The following is a 17,980-nucleotide window of genomic DNA, read 5'->3' on the forward strand; positions in this document are numbered from 1 at the left end:
AGACCCTTCCTGATCCATGAGTAGGGTTCATACCTCTACCATGGTTCGAAGTTAAGTCTAAAGTTGTCCTGCGGCACACATGAGGCATGAATGGGCCCAGTGCCAGTCACCACACAAGAAAGGCTAATGGTATAACTATCTTTACTGTGTATGTATACTCTCATTATTTTCACTAGCTTCCTTTTTTTTTTTTTTTTTTTTTGCAGTGCGCGGGCCTCTCACTGTTGGGGCCTCTCCCATTGCGGAGCACAGGCTCCAGACGTGCAGGCTCAGTGGCCATGGCTCACGGGCCCAGCTGCTCCGCGGCATGTGGGATCTTCCCGGACCGGGGCACGAACCCACATCCCCTGCATCGGCAGGCGGACTCTCAATCACTGCGCCACCAGGGAAGCCCTAGATTCCATTTTTATCAGAAGGTCAGATAAGTGGATCATGGATTCTAGCCAACTGTTCTAAGTCACATTCTTGAGTCTTAAATATAGCAGATCATGTCCAGGTGATATCATTTGCATCCTTTCGTTACGTTAAACAGTTCACACTTCTGGTTATCTGATATGAATGTAAAGCTGAATAAACAACATGGTTGTTTCATGGGTATGAGATCATGCCTTTTTACCCTAATGTCTGAACTTTTAGTAGTCACCTACAGCATGCCATGTTTGTGCCAAGTCCTGTGAGAAAAATTCACAAAAGATATGACATATGTGCATGACACTTGCGTTATGGTGAGAGAGAGAGAGAAAGTTATCAGTGATGACAGGACATAGTAAAAATGTATGACAAAGACATACTGAGGGGAGCACGTTGAGTCCTAGTTGGAGGCGGGGGTGGCGGGTAGGACAAGGAGGACATTTTGGAACACTCACACTAAGCTGACTGGAGCAGTGGATAAAAGCCAGAGGGATGAAGACAGGTGGGAGAGAGATCCACAACTCCCTTAGTCCTTTGTCCCTTCTGATTTTGTCACCATAGACTATACTTTATCCCCATTCTCTATATGCATCAGGGACTCTGGAATTGTCACATAAAGGAATGCAAATTCCTGCTTCTCATAGTGTAATTTAAAAAGTAAAATCTCTATCCTTTAGGAAACAGTGACTGTTTAGGGTAGTTTTGCTTCACCCTATATTCAGGCATGGCCTGTAATTTTAGTTTTTGGTTTGTTCTGAACCAACACATCATGATACTAGGGTTGCAGCTGGAGTAGATTACCCTGGATCTCTGAACTTTAGAAGACATACCATTTCTACAATGCCCTGCACCCTCATCTTTGGCCCTGCTCAGGGAGTCTGTAATCGTGGAAATGGGACAAGAAAACTTCATGAGGGAAGAGTTTTCTGCTTGGAGCGTTCAGGCCTGTGTAAGTGGCAGGAGAAATGTCTGGGTTGTCAGAGAACAGTATAAGGGTTTGGGATTCCAGGAGAATATAGGAAGAGACAAAGAGGGAACTTACAAGGGAAATGAGGTAGCTTCAAATATAAACTTGGTCTTCCCTGGGGCATTTTTGTGGGGTTCTGATTAGGTCCTTAACTAAGTTGCTCTGGCCAACAGGAAATGAGATATCACATTTCTCAAGAGATAATCAGGCCTTAGCAACACCAGCACTTGTAGTGGAATTGCAAGGGCTCCTATTCAAAAATACCAGACCTTATTTTCTGGAAATATCTATTGTTCCTGGAAAACTAAAAGCCCTCTGCAGTCTTCTAGGCCTGACTGGGTCTGAAGTTTCTGTGCTGCTGAGCTATAGGTCAGGATGGGATGAACTAGCAGCTGGGGTGTGGGGTACCCCTGGTCCACTAGGGTTTGATTTCACTCTAAGTTCTGTAACACCAGCTTCTTGCCAAGGCTTCACCAGCTGTTTATTATCATAACCAACCATTATCTGAACCGCAGAGCCTCACATAACCTTACCCAAAATTCAGAGCTGGGATGGAATTTTGAGTACAGTGCTAGAATTTCAGACAAGGGCCAATTAGAGAAAATGTTGCATCACCCCTCACAGTTCATGCTGCTGTAAGTCCAAAACAAAAACCACAGAGTGTTTGTGATTACTTAATATTGTTCTGGTATGTAGTCTACTCAAATGAAAAACAAAATGCAATTTATTCCATTATACTGAGAAATAAAATAAAACTTATTGTAATCATTAGCAGAATATGTTTGAAGAGAAGATAATTTACTTTTAAAATTTTAGTCAAAGTAACTTTTTCCACTGTATGTACTTCAAAACTACATAACTGATAACTATTCTAATTCTTTTAAGCAACACAGGGAGGAAACAGCGGGTGAAAAAATAATTTCCCTTTTGAAGAATAATCCAATCAAAAGAATGTTGCACAATAATGTTGATAATAACTCTGAAATTACTTGGGATAATAAATTTAAAGTACTGTAATATAAATTATGATTATGCAAGAAAAAACAGAAATAAGATAGTTTAAAAGTAAGTAGCATATTTCTGTAAGAAATTTTCAAAGAGTGTTTCAAAAACAGAATCAGAGTTATCAATCTAAGGGAATAGCTATAGCTGACATTTCAGCACCTCCAGAACCTGTTCTGTTCCATTTTTGCTTCTGTCAGAGTCTGTCCTAGAGACTGAATAAAGATTTCATCCCCCCTTCTAATTATCTATTTATTTAAAGAGGAATTAGGAAGCTAGCTGAACATAAGAACTGAGTGTGACCTCCAAAAGAAGATGAGTTAGAAAATAAAATGGGGAGTACCTTGAATAATGGCAGATATATATTGACTGGGGAAATTTAAGCAGCTCCTGCTCAGACACTGAAAACAGCAAGCCCTTATTTCTTATCATTGGTGAAATGGTTTCCCAAACATAGGCTGAGGGACCTGAGCTCTCACTGGATGTTATCTCTTTCCTTCTCATGTATCCAGAACTCTTTCATGGGCTTAACTACTTTTCCTCCTGGCTGGGCACCTCCAGTAATTACAAGGACTTAAAAATGAAGACAGCTGTCAGCCCTCTGATTGCTAGGGTTGATGTGACTGATCTGGCTGGCATACCCTCTTCCTTACTCCTCACACCATGAGGAATCCTCCTGAAGTTCTGAAAGGATGACTTTTGCAAGTAGAGAGGATTATTTTTCAATGAAAGGAAAGCAATCACAGCACTCCCCTGTAATGAACTTTGTATCAGTTGGCTAATTTAAGCAGAAATGGTGCTTATTATGAGGGTACTGGGAATATTTTTATTTTTTATATTATTTTATTAGTTTTGGGGGGGAATATTTTTAGATGAGAAAATAAAAGAATATATTCATGATTTTGGAAATAGTGAGGAAAGATTTCTAATTCAAGACAAAGCACAAACTACACAAAACAATAAGTTTGACTACATAAAAATGTAATTAAAATCTGTATCAAAAGACACTGGAGTCACTTGATATCCAGTGCAGACTCTGGTCACCACAACACCAGTCACACCTCCTATCAAGGGGAATAACGTCCAGCATGCACTGAGGAAAGAGGTAGCAGGCATCCATACTAAAAACAGCCCTCACACCAAAAAACATTAAACCCATAGAGACTACACAGGGACGTTCTCACATAAAAAACCCCTCCAAGATCACAGTAAATAATTGTTTCTTCTCAACTAATTGAGCAAGAGAAAAGTATGTAAAATGAAGAAGCAGAGGAACCACTTTTAATTAAAAGATTGAGAGAATTCCCCTGAAAAAACAAACAATGAAACAGACCTCTTCAGTCTAATAGACACCAAATTCAAAAAGGAGATACTAGAGCATGGACTTGAGGATATGGGCAGGGGGAAGGGTAAGCTGTGACAAAGTGAGAGAGTGGCATGGACATATATACACTACCAAACGTAAAATAGACAGCTAGTGGGAAGCAGCCGCATAGCACAGGGAGATCAGCTAGGTGGTTTGTGACCACCTGGAGGGGTGGGATAGGGAGGGTGGGAAGGAGGGAGACGCAAGAGGGAAGAGATATGGGAACATATGTATATGTATAACTGTTTCACTTTGTTATAAAGCAGAAACTAACACACCATTGTAAAGCAATTATACTCCAATAAAGATTTAAAAAGGAGATAATAAAAATACTGAAGGAATTAAGAAAGGCTATTGACAGAAATGCAGATTATTGTAAAAGGGAACTAGAAACTATAAGGAGCCAAGAAAAATTAGAGAATTCATTTGAAGAGACCAAAGCTGAACTAAAGGTTATGAATAGCAGAATGAATAATGCAGAAGAATGAATAAGTGATCTGCAAGACAGAATAATGGAAATCACCCCATTAGAATGGCAGACAGAAACCCAAATAAAAAAAAAGAATAAAAGCAAAATAAGAGACCTATGAGATAATATAAAGTGTGCCAATCTATGCATAATAGGGATCCCAGAAGGAGAAAAAAGAGAAAAGGGGACTGAAAATGTATTTGAAGAAATTATGGCTGTAAACTTCCCAAACCTAAAGAAGGAAACAGATATCCAGATACAAGAAGCACAGAGGGTCCTGAACAAGATAAACCCCAAAAGACCTATACCAAGACATATTATAATAAAAACAGCAAAAGTTAAAGAGAGGATTCTAAAGGCAGCAAGAGAAAAACAAAGAGTAAATTACAAGGGAACATACATTCATGATAAAACCCTTATGAAAAAAGCTGATAAGGCTATCAGCTGATTTCTTTACAGAAACATTGCAGGCCAGATGGGAGTGGCAAGATATATTCAAAGTCCTGAAAGGGAAAACTCTGCAACCTAAGACACTCTATTCATCAAGATTATCATTTAGAATAGAAGGAGAGATAAAGAATTTCTCAGACAAGCAAAAACTAAAAGAATACAGCAATACTAAACCTATCCTAAAGGAAATATTGAAAGGTGTTCTCTAAATAGAAAAGAAGTAAGAATCTATAGGAAAGAGAAAATCACATTTGGAAAGTAAATCACTTAAATAAGCCAGCACACACATTAAAAAAAAAATCAAAAAATTTCTGTGAAAGCAATGATAATCACAAAGAACAGCAGAAGGATGAACATGAAGATGCAAAAGAGGACATCAAAATTATAAAATGCAGGGAGGAGAGTAAGACAATGTAGATTATTTTTCTAGAATGTGTTTAAGCCTATATGACCACCAGTCTAAAGTAAGTATATATAGAAACAGGTTAACATACTTGAAAAACAGGGCAACCGCAAATCAAAAACATACAATAGATTCACAAAACCAAAAAGAAGAGAACATAAGCATAATACAAAAGAAAATCATCAAACCACAAAAGGAAAAAGAAAGGGACAAAGAAGAAATATAAAATCAATGGGAAAACAAGGTTTAAAATGGCAATAAATACATGTCTATCAATAATTACCTTAAATGTCAGTGAACTAAATGTTCCAATCAAAAGACATAGAGTGGCAGATTGGATTAAAAAAAACCCCACAAAAGCCTATAATATGCTGCCTAGGATAAACGCACTTTAGAGCAAAGGACACACATAGATTGAAAGTGAAGGGATGGAAAAGGTATCTCATGCAAATAGAAATGACAAGAAAGCAGGGGTCACAATACTCTTATCAGACAAAATAGACTTCAAAACAAAGGCTATGAAGAAAGGTAGAGAAGAACACTATATAATGATAAAAGGATCAATACAAGGAGAGGATATTACACTTGTCAACATATACGCACACAATATAGGAGCACCCAAATACATAAAACAAAAACTAACAGACATTTAAGAGTACAGAAATTATTTCAAGCGTCTTTTCTGACCACAATGGCATGAAATTAGAAATCAACCACAGAAAAAGAAACAAGAAAAAAACAACAACAATTACATGGAGACTAAATAACATGCTACTGAAAAACCAATGGGTCAATGATGAAATCAAAGAAGAAATTAAAAAATACCTTGAGGCCAATGACAATGAAAACACACAATCTATGGGATGCAGCAAAAGTAGTTCTTAGACGGAAGTTCATAGTGATACAGGCCTTCTTTACGAAATAAGAAAAATCTCAGATAAACAGTCTAACCCATCACCTAAAAGAATTAGAAAAAGAAGAACAAACAAAACCTAAGGTCAGCAGAAGGAAGGAGATAATAAAATCAGAGGGGAAACAAATAAAATAGAGATTAAAAAACAGAAAAAAATCAATAAAACCAAGAGCTAGTTCTTGGTTAACAAAATTGACAGACCTATGGCCAGGCTCACCAAGAAAAGAGAGAAGACCCAAATAAACAAAATAAAAAATGAAAGGGGAGGTATCACAACTGATACCACAGAAATACAAAAATCCATAAGAGAACACTATGAACAATTACATGTCAACAAATTTGACAACCTAGAAGAAATGGACAACTTTCTACAAACATACAGCCCACCAAAACTGAATCAAGAAGAAATAGATAACATGAACAGACCAATCACTAGAAATGCAATAGACTATGTAACAAATAAATAAATAAAACTCCTACAAAGAAAAGTCCAGGACCAGATATCTTCACTGGGGAATTCTACCAAACACACAAAGAAGAACTTATACCACTCCTTCTCTAACTGTTCCAGAAGACTGAAGAGGAAGGAACACTCCCAAAAGCATTTTATGAAGCAACCATCACCATGATACCAAAACCAAACAAAGACACTACTAAAAATGAAAATTAAAGGCCAATATCTGATGAATATAGACACGCAAAAATTCTCAAAAAAAATATTAGCAAACCAAATCCAACAACACGTAAAAAAGGTCATACACCACAACCAAGTTGAATTCATCCCAGGGTCACAAGAGTGGTTCAACTTACGCAAATCAATGTGATACACCGCATCAACAAAGGAAAGGACAAAAACCATGTGATCATCTCAGTAGATGCAGAAAAAGCATTTGATAAAATTCAACATACATTCATGATAAAACCCTTATGAAAATGGGTATAGAAGGAACATATCTTAACATGATAAAAGCTATTTATGACAAGCCCAGAGCCAATATAATACTCAACAGTGATAAGCTGAAAGCCTTCCTGCTAAAATCTGAAATAAGACAAGGAAGCCCACTCTCACCGCTTCTCTTCAACATAGTATTGGAAGTCCTAGCCACAACAATCAGAAAAGAAAAAGAAATAAAAAGGTATTCAAACTGGTAGGGAAGAGGTAAAATTTTCATTATATGCAGACGACATGATACAATATATAGAAAACCCTAAAGACTCCACACAAAAACTACTAGAACTGATAAACAAATTCAAGAAGGTAGAAGGATACAATATTAACATACAGAAATTGGTTGTATTTCTTCACACTGAAAGTGAAATATTAGAAAGGGAATGTAAACAGTCTCTTCTAAAATTGCATACAAAAAATAAAATGAAATACTTAGGAATAAGCCTCACCAAGGAAGTGAAAGACTTATTTTGCTGAGAACTATAAAACATTAATAAAGGAAATTAAACATGATTTAGAGAAATGGAGAGATAATCCCATGCTCTTGGATTGGAAGAATTAATCTTGTTAAAATGGCAATACTACCCAAAGCCATCTACAGATTTAGTGTGATCCCTATCAAACTACCTATGGCATTTTTCACAGAACTAGAATAATCCTAAAATTTATATGGAATAATAAAAGACCCAGAATTGACAAAGTAATCCCCTGGAAAAAGAACAAAGCAGGAGGCATAACCCTCCCAGACCTCAGACAACACTACAAAGCTACAGTAAACAAAATGGTGTGGTATTGGCACAAAAACAGATATGCGAATCAATAGAACAGAGTAGAGAGTCCAGAAAAAACCTTATACATTGAAGGTCAATTAATCTTTGACAAAAAAGAATATAAAATGGGAAAAAGTCTCTTCAGGAAATGGTGCTGGGAAAGTTGGACAGCTGCATTTAAATCAATGAAGTTAGAACACACCCTCACACCCTGCACAAAAAAAACTCAAACTGGCTTAAAGACTTAAATATAAGATATGACATCATAAAACTCCTAGAAGAGATCATAGGCAAAACATTCTCTGACATAAATCATACAAATGTTTTCCTAGGTCTGTCTCCCAAGGCAATAGAAATAAAAGGAAAAATAAACAAATGGGACCTAGTGAAACTTACAAGCTTTTGCACATCAAAGAAAACCACAAACAAAATGAAAAGACAACCTCCAGTGATCAACCAAATGATGTGACCGACAAGGGCTTAATTTCCAAAATACACAAACAGCACATACAACTCAACAACAAAAAAACAAAGAGCCCAATCAAAAAATGGACAGAAGATCTAAATAGACATTTCTCCAAAGAAGACATACAGATGGGCAAGAAGCACATGAACAGATGCTCAACATCGCTAATTATTAGAGAAACACAAATCAAAACTACAATGAGGTACCACCTCACACCAGTCAGAATGGCCATCATCAAAAATTCTACAAATAAATGCTGGAGAGGGTGTGGAGAAAAGGGAACTCTCCTACACTGTTTGTGGGAATGTAAATTTGTACAACTACTATGGAGAACAATATGGAGATTCCTTAAAAAACTAAAAATAGAGCTACAATATGATCCAGCAATCCCACTCCTAGGCATATATCCAGAGAAAAACATAATTCAAAAAGACACATACACCCCAATGTTCACTGCAGTACTATTTACAATAGCCAGGACACGGAAGCAATCTAAATGTCCATCAACAGAGGAATGGATAAAGAAGATGTGGTACATATACACAATGGAATATTACTCAGCCATAAAAAAGAACAAAATAATGCCATTTGCAGCAACGTGGATGGACCGAGATTGTCATACTGAGTGAAGTAAGTCAGAGAAAGACAAATATCATATGATATTGCTTATATGTGGAATCTTAAAAAATGGTGTAAATAAACTTATATACAAAACAGAAGTAGAGTTACAGATGTAGAAAACAAACTTATGGTTAGCAGGGGGTGGGGGGGAATAAATTGGGAGATTGGGACTGACATATACACACTACTCTATATAAAATAGATAACTAATAAGGACATACCATATAGCACAGGGAACTCTACTCAATACTCTGAATAACCTTTATGGGGAAAGAAGCTAAAAAAAGAGTTGATATATGTATATGAATAACTGATTCACTTTGCTGTACAGCATAAACATAACATTGTAAATCAACTATACTCCAATTAAAATTTTAAAATTTGATACAAATCAATACATCTACAAAATGAAAACAGACTCACAGATATAGAAAACAGACCTGTGGTTGCCAAGGGGGTGTTAAGGGAGGGAAGGAATGGGAGTTTGGGATTAGCAGAAGCAAACTATTACATATGGGATGGATAAACAACAAGGTCCTACTGTAAAGCACAGGGAACTATATTCAATATACTGTGACAAACCATAATGCAAAAGAATATGGAAAAGAGTATGTATGTATATAACTGAGTCATTCTGCTGTACAGAAGAAATTAACACAACATTGTAAGTCAACTATACTTTAATAAAATCTAAAAAAAATACACTGGAGGCAAAATAAAATCAACCATAATCCTTGGAAAAATGTTAGCAAAATATACACTTGACAGAGGATTAGCATCTAGAGTGTGGACAGAACACCTGTATGTCATGTAGAAACAGTATATTTCCCCTTTTCTCCTCTTGATCTTTGAGTTATTGTTACACATTTTACTTCTTCATTGTTCTAAACCCCACATTTTATTGCTGTTTAAGAAGTCAATGATCTTTTATAGATGTAAATAAGAAGAAAAAACTATTATTTATTTACATACATATTACCATTTTGGGTGCTCTTTATTCCTTTGCTCAGAAATATGACATCATCTGCTATCATTTTCTTCCAGTCCAAAGGACTTCTTTTAACATTTCTTACAGGTGGGTCTGCTAATAAAATATTCTTTCAGCTTTTGTATGACCCAACAAATCTTTGTTTCACCTTTGTCTTTGAAATATATATTCATTGGATTTAGAAGTCTCCTTTTTTTTCCTTTTAGTACTTTAACAATGTTGCTCCAGTTTCTTGTCACTTGCATTATTTCCAGATGAAATCTGCTGTCATCCTTTGTTCCTCTGTAGATAAAATGTTTTTGCTCTGGATGCATAAGATATTCTCTTTATTGCTGATTCTAAGATATTTACTATTTACCTTGCTATAGGTTCCTTTGTGTTTCTTGGGTTTTGTTTCAAAGTTGCTTGAAATTATTGCATAGCTCACTAATGGTTTATTTAATATTTTGCTTTTTTAAAATGAGCCATTTTCTTTGTTTCATTTTGGATAGTTCCTATTGTTATGTCTTCAAGTTTAGTTATCTTTTTGTCCACAATATTTAGTCTGCTATTAATTCCATCCAGTGCATTTTTCATCTCCTGCATTATAATTTTCACCTCTAGAATTTCAGTCAGGATATTTTTTTATGTCTTCCATACTTATAATGTTTCATTTTCCTCTAGTTTTCTGAAAATATGGAATACAGTTATAAAAGCTTTTTTTTTTTCCAATTGCTTGTATGCTAATTGAAGCATTTATGTGTGGGTCAGTTTCAATATTTAATTTTTCTTCTTATTGAGGGTTTTTCTGTTGTTTTCATTTATTGACTGGAAATTATTTAATTAGATGACAGACTTTGTGCATTTTACCTTGATAAGTGCGAGATACTTTTGTATTCCTGTTGGGAAGTTTGATCATTTTAGGCCTCACTTTAAAATTTTTAGGTGTGACCATAACCACATTCATTTTGGGATTATTAATCCCTACTGCTGAGGTAAGAGCCTTCTGACTATACAATTTCTTCTGAATTATAAGATTCTCCAGTCTAGCTGGTGGGAACAGGAGTCAGGAAAACAATGCTAAATGATACAGGCTTTTTTTTTTTTTTTTTTTGCGGTACGCGGGCCTCTCACTATTGTGACCTCTCCCATTGCGGAGCACAGGCTACGGACGCGCAGGCTCAGCGGCCATGGCTCTCGGGCCCAGCAGCTCCACGGCACATGGGATCTTCCCGGACCAGGGCACAAACCCGTGTCCCCTGCATCGGCAGGCGGACTCTCAACCACTGTGCCACCAGGGAAGCCCGATAAGGGCTTTCTTAACAAAGATTGCTGGTACCTGAATGGATGTTTGAATGATAAACAAGCCTAGGGAGTTAAAGACTCTTGGTGTTATTTATATAATTGACTTAGGGACCTTCACACTTTACCCCCCAAAGAGCATTTGTTTATGTTAAAAGGCAAAAGTCTCTCTCCCTCTCTCTGGAGGAGTGGTGGGAGCAGATGTGTCGGCTCTCTTGTATAGGTCCTATGTACACACAGGAGATTTCTGCCCTCACTGCATTACCCTATGGGGAACTGGAGCATGAGAGACTGACAACATATGTTCTCTGAGTAATTAAACATTTTTCTCTGATCCAGAAACCTCATGTTTCCTGTCAAAAAAATTCATAAATATAGATATAAAAACTTAATAATAGGCAGTATTCCCAGTACTGTGTGAGCTCTGAGTACATTTCTTTTAATCCTTTTGCATATTTGTTCCCCAGCCTTGGGTATTTTCATCACAAGCATGCACTGATTAGTATTCTCCTGTATCCCTTTGCAAATCTCCAGAGTTCTCGCTCTGTTTATATTTCTCTCCTCTGGTATTCTGTGCTATGAATCCTAGCTACTTAGGATCTCCCTGGACCCTCAGCTCTGATTCCTCAGCTTAGGGAGCACACCAAGCTTTGCCTGAGTTAGTCCTTACTGTGCCACAACATGAAAATTCTCTAAAAGCAATAAACTATGGCATCAGAGGGCTCACCTCATTTTTTTCTTGTATCTCAGGGTTCACTGTTCTTGTGTCCAATGTCATATATCTTGTCTAGTGTTTTAACTGTTAAGGGCAGGGGAGCGGGTAAATCCAGTACTCTATCTTTGATGGAAGTAGAAGTGATACTGCAGCATTTTCAACAGAGAAAATTGTAAAGAGAACAAACTGCCCATGTCAGTAGAATAAATAAAGACATTTTCAGATAATCATACAGTGATATACACTATAGCCTGAATTTTAATAAAAAAATATCACATACAATTTTGAGCGCCAGAGAAATACATACAGCTGCCTCCTTTATCTCCACTTAGTAAAAGTGAAAAAGTTGTAGAATAATATACATTATCATACAAGATAAATATGTTTCAGAAAGAGGCAAATCAATACTATATACTAATTTTGAATACCTACACATGGAGAATGAATATACAAATTTCTATTAGAATGATAAGCATCCAACTGAAACATGTTAATCAGATACCTTTTCAGAATAGCATATATTTACAGTTTTATTTCCTAAGATATTTGTTCAGTACATAGATATCTGATTGTGGCCAAAGGAGCAGCTGTCTTCAAAATGTAACTCTGTGGTGTTTTGTTTGAAATTATTCCAGGAAGTTAAGATTTTCATCTGTTTTTTCCAACAATGATTTTGTAATCCATATAATATCCTACATAAATCCCTTTCTGCTTATAGTAGCTAAAGTATATTCAGGTCCCTGAAATTAAAGCTTGACTCATAAAATATCATTCAAAAAATGAAGAAATGGAGCATGAAAGATGTGTAAATTTAAATAGGTAGAGATGGGGTAAGATATTTTAGGAAAAGAGAACAGTAGAAACAGAGGAACTGGAACCTTTCCATTTACATTTAAACATTCTCAATTCACTCACATCTTAGAAGAAAGACCCACTTTCCCCTCTATACACTTACACCTGGCTTCTGCCAACTAACTTCCATTCCATTAAAATTATCAGAGAATTTCAATCTTCCACTTACTTGACCTCTAAGTGTGTTCATTATTCCCAATTATAACATTGTCTCTTTCTTGAGCTTATAATACTATATCTGCTGGGTTTCCCCTTTCTATCCGGCCTTCTCTTCTCAGCCTTCAATGCAGGCTCATATATCCGGCCACTTAATAGTGGATTTCTTAAAAGTTTGGTAGTTGGTCCTTCTCTCACTTTACTCTATATCCCTAAGGAATATCATTTATGCCTGTGGTCTCAAATACATTAATGTAAAAATAAATTTCAAATTTCTATCTCTTGCTGTGAAATTTCATATGAACCCCATCTTGTATATACAAAAAACTACCTACTAAGTATCTCCAATTAGTAAAGGCTCCTCAAACTCAACATGTCAAAAATCAAAAACATAATTATTTGCTTTCAGCCATCTGCACAAGTTAAGCCCTAATTTTAAAGATGAGGATGATGATACTTTGCCAAAATCAAGTAATTTGACAAAGTCACGAGATCCAAGAATTTAATGAAAAAAATAGGTCTTGACATTTGTCATCATTGGTTAAATATATCATGAATGTATGGCTTATAACCCCATTCAGAAATGATCGTCACTCTCTAACAGTAAAATTACTGGTGCAGTGATGAGAAAGGTTGTTGAAATTCTGATTTCCATGAGTGAATCTGGTGGGAATTATAATATTTAAATGAGTGAAGGCAATTAAAAGACATACATTATACATTTTTAAAATGGACATCCCTACGATGTCCACTCTCACCTCAACATAGTCTTAGAAGTCTTAGACAAAGCAATTAGGCAAGAAAAAAGTCCTCCAAATTGGAATGGAAAATGTAAAACCATTGCTATTTGCAAATGACATATATATAGAAAATCCTACAGACTTCACCAAAAAAATGTTGGAACTAATAAACAAATTCAATAGAGTTGCAATATACAAAATCAATAAACAAAAATCTGTTATGCTTCTGTATGCTAATAGCAAACTATCAGAAAGCCCATTTACAATTGCATCAAAAAGGATAAAATACCTAGGAATAAATTTAATCAAGGAGATGAAAGACCTGTTCAGTGAAAACTACAAGACACTGATGAAAGAAATTGAAGTAGATACAAGTACATGGAAAGATATTCCATGCTCATGGACTGGAAGGATTAATATTATTAAAATGTCCATACTACCCAAAGTGATCTACAGATTCAGTGCAATCCCTATGAAAATTCCAATGGCATTTTTCACAGAAATAGAAAAAACAATGCTAAAATTTGTATGGAACCATGAAAGACTTCTAATAGTTAAAGTCATCTTAAGAAGAACAAAACTACAGTCATTATTCTCCCTTATTTCAAACTATTTTACAAAGCTATTGTAACCAAAAGAGTATGGTATTGGCATAAAAACAGACACAAAGAACAATGGAACAGAATAGAGAACCCAGAGATAAACCCAAGCATGTATGGGCAATTAATTTATGACAGAGGAGCCAAGAATATGCAATGGAGAAGGACAGTCTCTTCAATAAATGGGGTTGGGGAAGCTGGACAGCCACATGCAAAAGAATGAAACTGGACCACTACCTAACACCATACACAAAAATTAACTCAAAATTGATTAAAGATTAGAATGGAAGACCTGAAACCATAACACTCTATAAGAAAGCATAGGTGGTAAGCTCCTTGTCATAAGTCTTGGTGACGATTTTTCAATCTGACACCGAAAGCAAAAGCAATAAAAGAAAAAATAAACAAAGGGGACCATTTCAAATTAAAAAGATTTGCACAGAAAAGAAAACCGTCAACAGAATGAAAAGGTAGCTACCAAATGAGAGACAATATTTGCAAATGAGACATCTTATAAGGGGGTAATATCCAAAATATATAAAGAACTCATAAAACTCATAAAAACTCAAACAATCCAATTAAAAACTGGACAGAGGATGTGAATAGACATTTTTCCAAAGAAGACATACAGAGGGCCGAGAGGTACATGAAAAAAAAAGCTCAACATCACTAATCATCAGGGAAATTCAAAGTAAAACCACCAGTGGTGATATCTCATCACCTCACACCTGTTAGAATGGCTATTCTCAGAAAGGAAAGAAATAAATTTTGGCAAGAACAGGGAGAAAGAACCCTAATACACTGTTGGTGGAAATGTAAATTGGTGCAGCCACTATGCAACACACTATTGAGGTTCGACAAAAAATTAAAAATAGAACTACCATATGATCCAGCAACTCCTCATCTGGGTATTTATTAGGTAAAAACAAAAATGCTAACTAGAAAAGATATATAAAGCTCTTGCTCACTGAAGCATTATTTACAATATCCAAGATATAAAAATAACCTAAATATCCATCAACATATGAATTGATGAATAAAATGTGACACACACACACACGCACACGAATACTACTCAGTCATAAAAAGAATGAAATCTTGCCATTTGTGACAAGATGGATGTACCCTGAAGGCACTATACTAAGTGAAATAAGTTAGACAAAGACAAATACTGTATATCTCATTTATATGTGGACTATTTAAAAAAATCCAACACTCCCAAAACAAACAACTCTCCCACCCCTGAACTCATAGAGAGAACAGATTTGTGGTTGCCAGAGGTGAGGTTTAGAAGGTGGGCAGAATGGGTGAAGGTCAAAAGGTATAAACTTCCAGTTTTAAAATAAATAAGTCCTGGAAATGTAATGTACATCATAGTGACTAGAGTTAAGAATCCTATATTGAATATTTGAAAGTTGTTAAGAGATTAGATCTTAAAATTCTCATCACAAGAGAGATTTGCAACTATGCATGGTGAGGAATGTTCACTTATTGTGGTGATCATTTTGCAATATATATCAATATTTAATTCTCATGTTGTACACCTGAAACTAATATCATGCTATATGTTAATTATATCTCAATAAAAAGGAACATCCTTAGGATGGTTTAATTTGGGGAAATTATTAATAAATTAGAAATGTTACAGGAAAAGCTGAGAAGACAGGTAAGAGCAGATATTATTTAGGATCTTATTAAATATAGGAATGTAATAGTTGTTTTTTGTGTTGTGTTGACAAATAGCTTGCTCTCATGAATGACTGATTAATCTGTGATAGAGTAATAGTAGAGAATTAATATATGTTCCATGTAGAGATTAGATTTTTTTGAGGAATATCAAAAAAAATTAAAAATTACAAAGAACAATTAAACAAAACTGTATTTTCATAACACATAGATAACAATGTTTTGTTATGTTTGCTTTTTAAAGAAATCAAACAATATAGATAAAACTAAAGTCTCCATGTGTTCACTGTTCTTATTTGTAGACAACAGAACCCACTCTATTGAGTTTAAACAGAAAGGGGTTTTTTAAAGGGTAATAAGGTAGTTCACAGAACTTCACAGTGGGTGGAGTACCAGGCTTGGATGCTACATAGCCAGGATCAATGCAGCTAGAATACCTGACCAGCCATACCACGGGGCTCTTATAGCAGAAGCATTACTGCTGTTGCCACCTGTTACTCAGTACCTATGATGTTAGGGATTCGAAGCTAAAATTTTGCTAAAATGCCTTAGAAGGATCACATGCTTTCACCATCATGCATTTCCCCAGGCAGAACTGCCTGTCACAAAGCTCACTCCCCTGTTGCAACTGCACACAGGGTCTCTGCTTGGCAGAACTTAGGTCATACAAAGAATATCAGCTGCAAGACAAACTAGAAATGAATAGCATGAGTGTGGAGCAGCCAATCAACAGTATTTCTCTAGTCCCTTTGATCATCACTACTAGTCCCTTTTTCCCTGTAACCCTATACCCGCCCTCTCACAGAAGTAAAGATTGTACACATTAATCTGTAAATAATATACATTAATTTATTTATTTATTTATTTATTTTTGCGGTACGCGGGCCTCTCACTGTTGTGGCCTCTCCCGTTGTGGAGCACAGGCTCGGGATGCGCAGGGTCAGCGGCCATGGCTCACGGGCCCAGCCGCTCCGCGGCATGTGGGATCTTCCCGGCCCCGGGCACGAACCCGTGTCCCCTGCAATGGCAGGCGGACTCTCAACCACTGCGCCACCAGGGAAGCCCCAGTAATATACATTTTAAATTTACATACGCTGCATTTTGTTTATATGTTTCTATAATTGGATTTCTCTTTTTCACATATTTCAGACCTATTCATTATGATATATTATTCATTGGTAAACTCCATCTAAATGTATCCCATTTTTTCATTCACTTTTGCTGGATAGTTTATCTTTTTTATTATTATAAAAACTGGTAAAATTAATATCATTATACATATTTCCTCGGGCACATTTACACAAATAACTGAAAAAGAAAATTCCCTGGAGGTAAAATCACTTAAGGCCATTTATTACAAATATAGCTTCCCAGGCTCCTCCATTAACAGTCAAGGGGCAAGGAGGAAACTTGGAAAACCAAAAAAAAAAAAGCTGCAAAAGGTTAAATTACAAGGAGACTATTTTCAAAAGTAAAGGTATAGGTCGTGGGTGGGATAACTTTTTCTGTAAAGGGCCAAACAGTAAATATTTTAAGTTTCGTGGGCCACAATCTGCTGTAGTCTTCCTTGTTTTCTCTTTTACAACACTTCAAAAATGTGAAAAACATTCTGAACTTAAAAGGGCTCTGCAAAAACAGGCTGGTAGTTTGCTGACCCCTGGTTTGGTGATGCGAGGAATAGTACAGTTATTTGGAATCAGTAACAACTGAGCTTTTACTACCCAGATCTGAAGGGAAGAGACAGGTTACTGGGAGTTGAAAAGAGAACGGGTATCCTCTGGAGTCAGATACATGGCTTGAGGGGAACTGTGAGAAAGCCTGCCTATGGAGACCTTCCAGGAAGGAATTAAATATCTGAACCTCTCTCCTCTGAGTTCCTGCCAGTGCTCCCCATTCGGCTATGCCAACCCTGAAGCCAGGGGCAATAGAGTCCTGTTATGCCACCAGGTAGTCCAGCCTTCTGGAACAGACAGTAGGGTGGGCAAAGTGGAGAGTGGGTTTGGAGGAAAGAACAGAAGGTATCGAGGAGGCTTCCATTCACTATTCTGAGACGGTATAGCTGGGATGGAACCTGGGTACTGGTGGTTTTAACAAATAACCCAGGTGATGCTTACCAAAGCTTGAGAAACACTGTTCAAGGGTATACAACTAGACGTGAAATTGCTGGATCACAGTG

This window comes from Aethalodelphis obliquidens, unplaced genomic scaffold, assembly GCF_003676395.1.
Source record: "Aethalodelphis obliquidens isolate GAN/ISIS:26980383/991018 unplaced genomic scaffold, ASM367639v1 scaffold73, whole genome shotgun sequence".
NCBI classification, from domain to species: domain Eukaryota; kingdom Metazoa; phylum Chordata; class Mammalia; order Artiodactyla; family Delphinidae; genus Aethalodelphis; species Aethalodelphis obliquidens.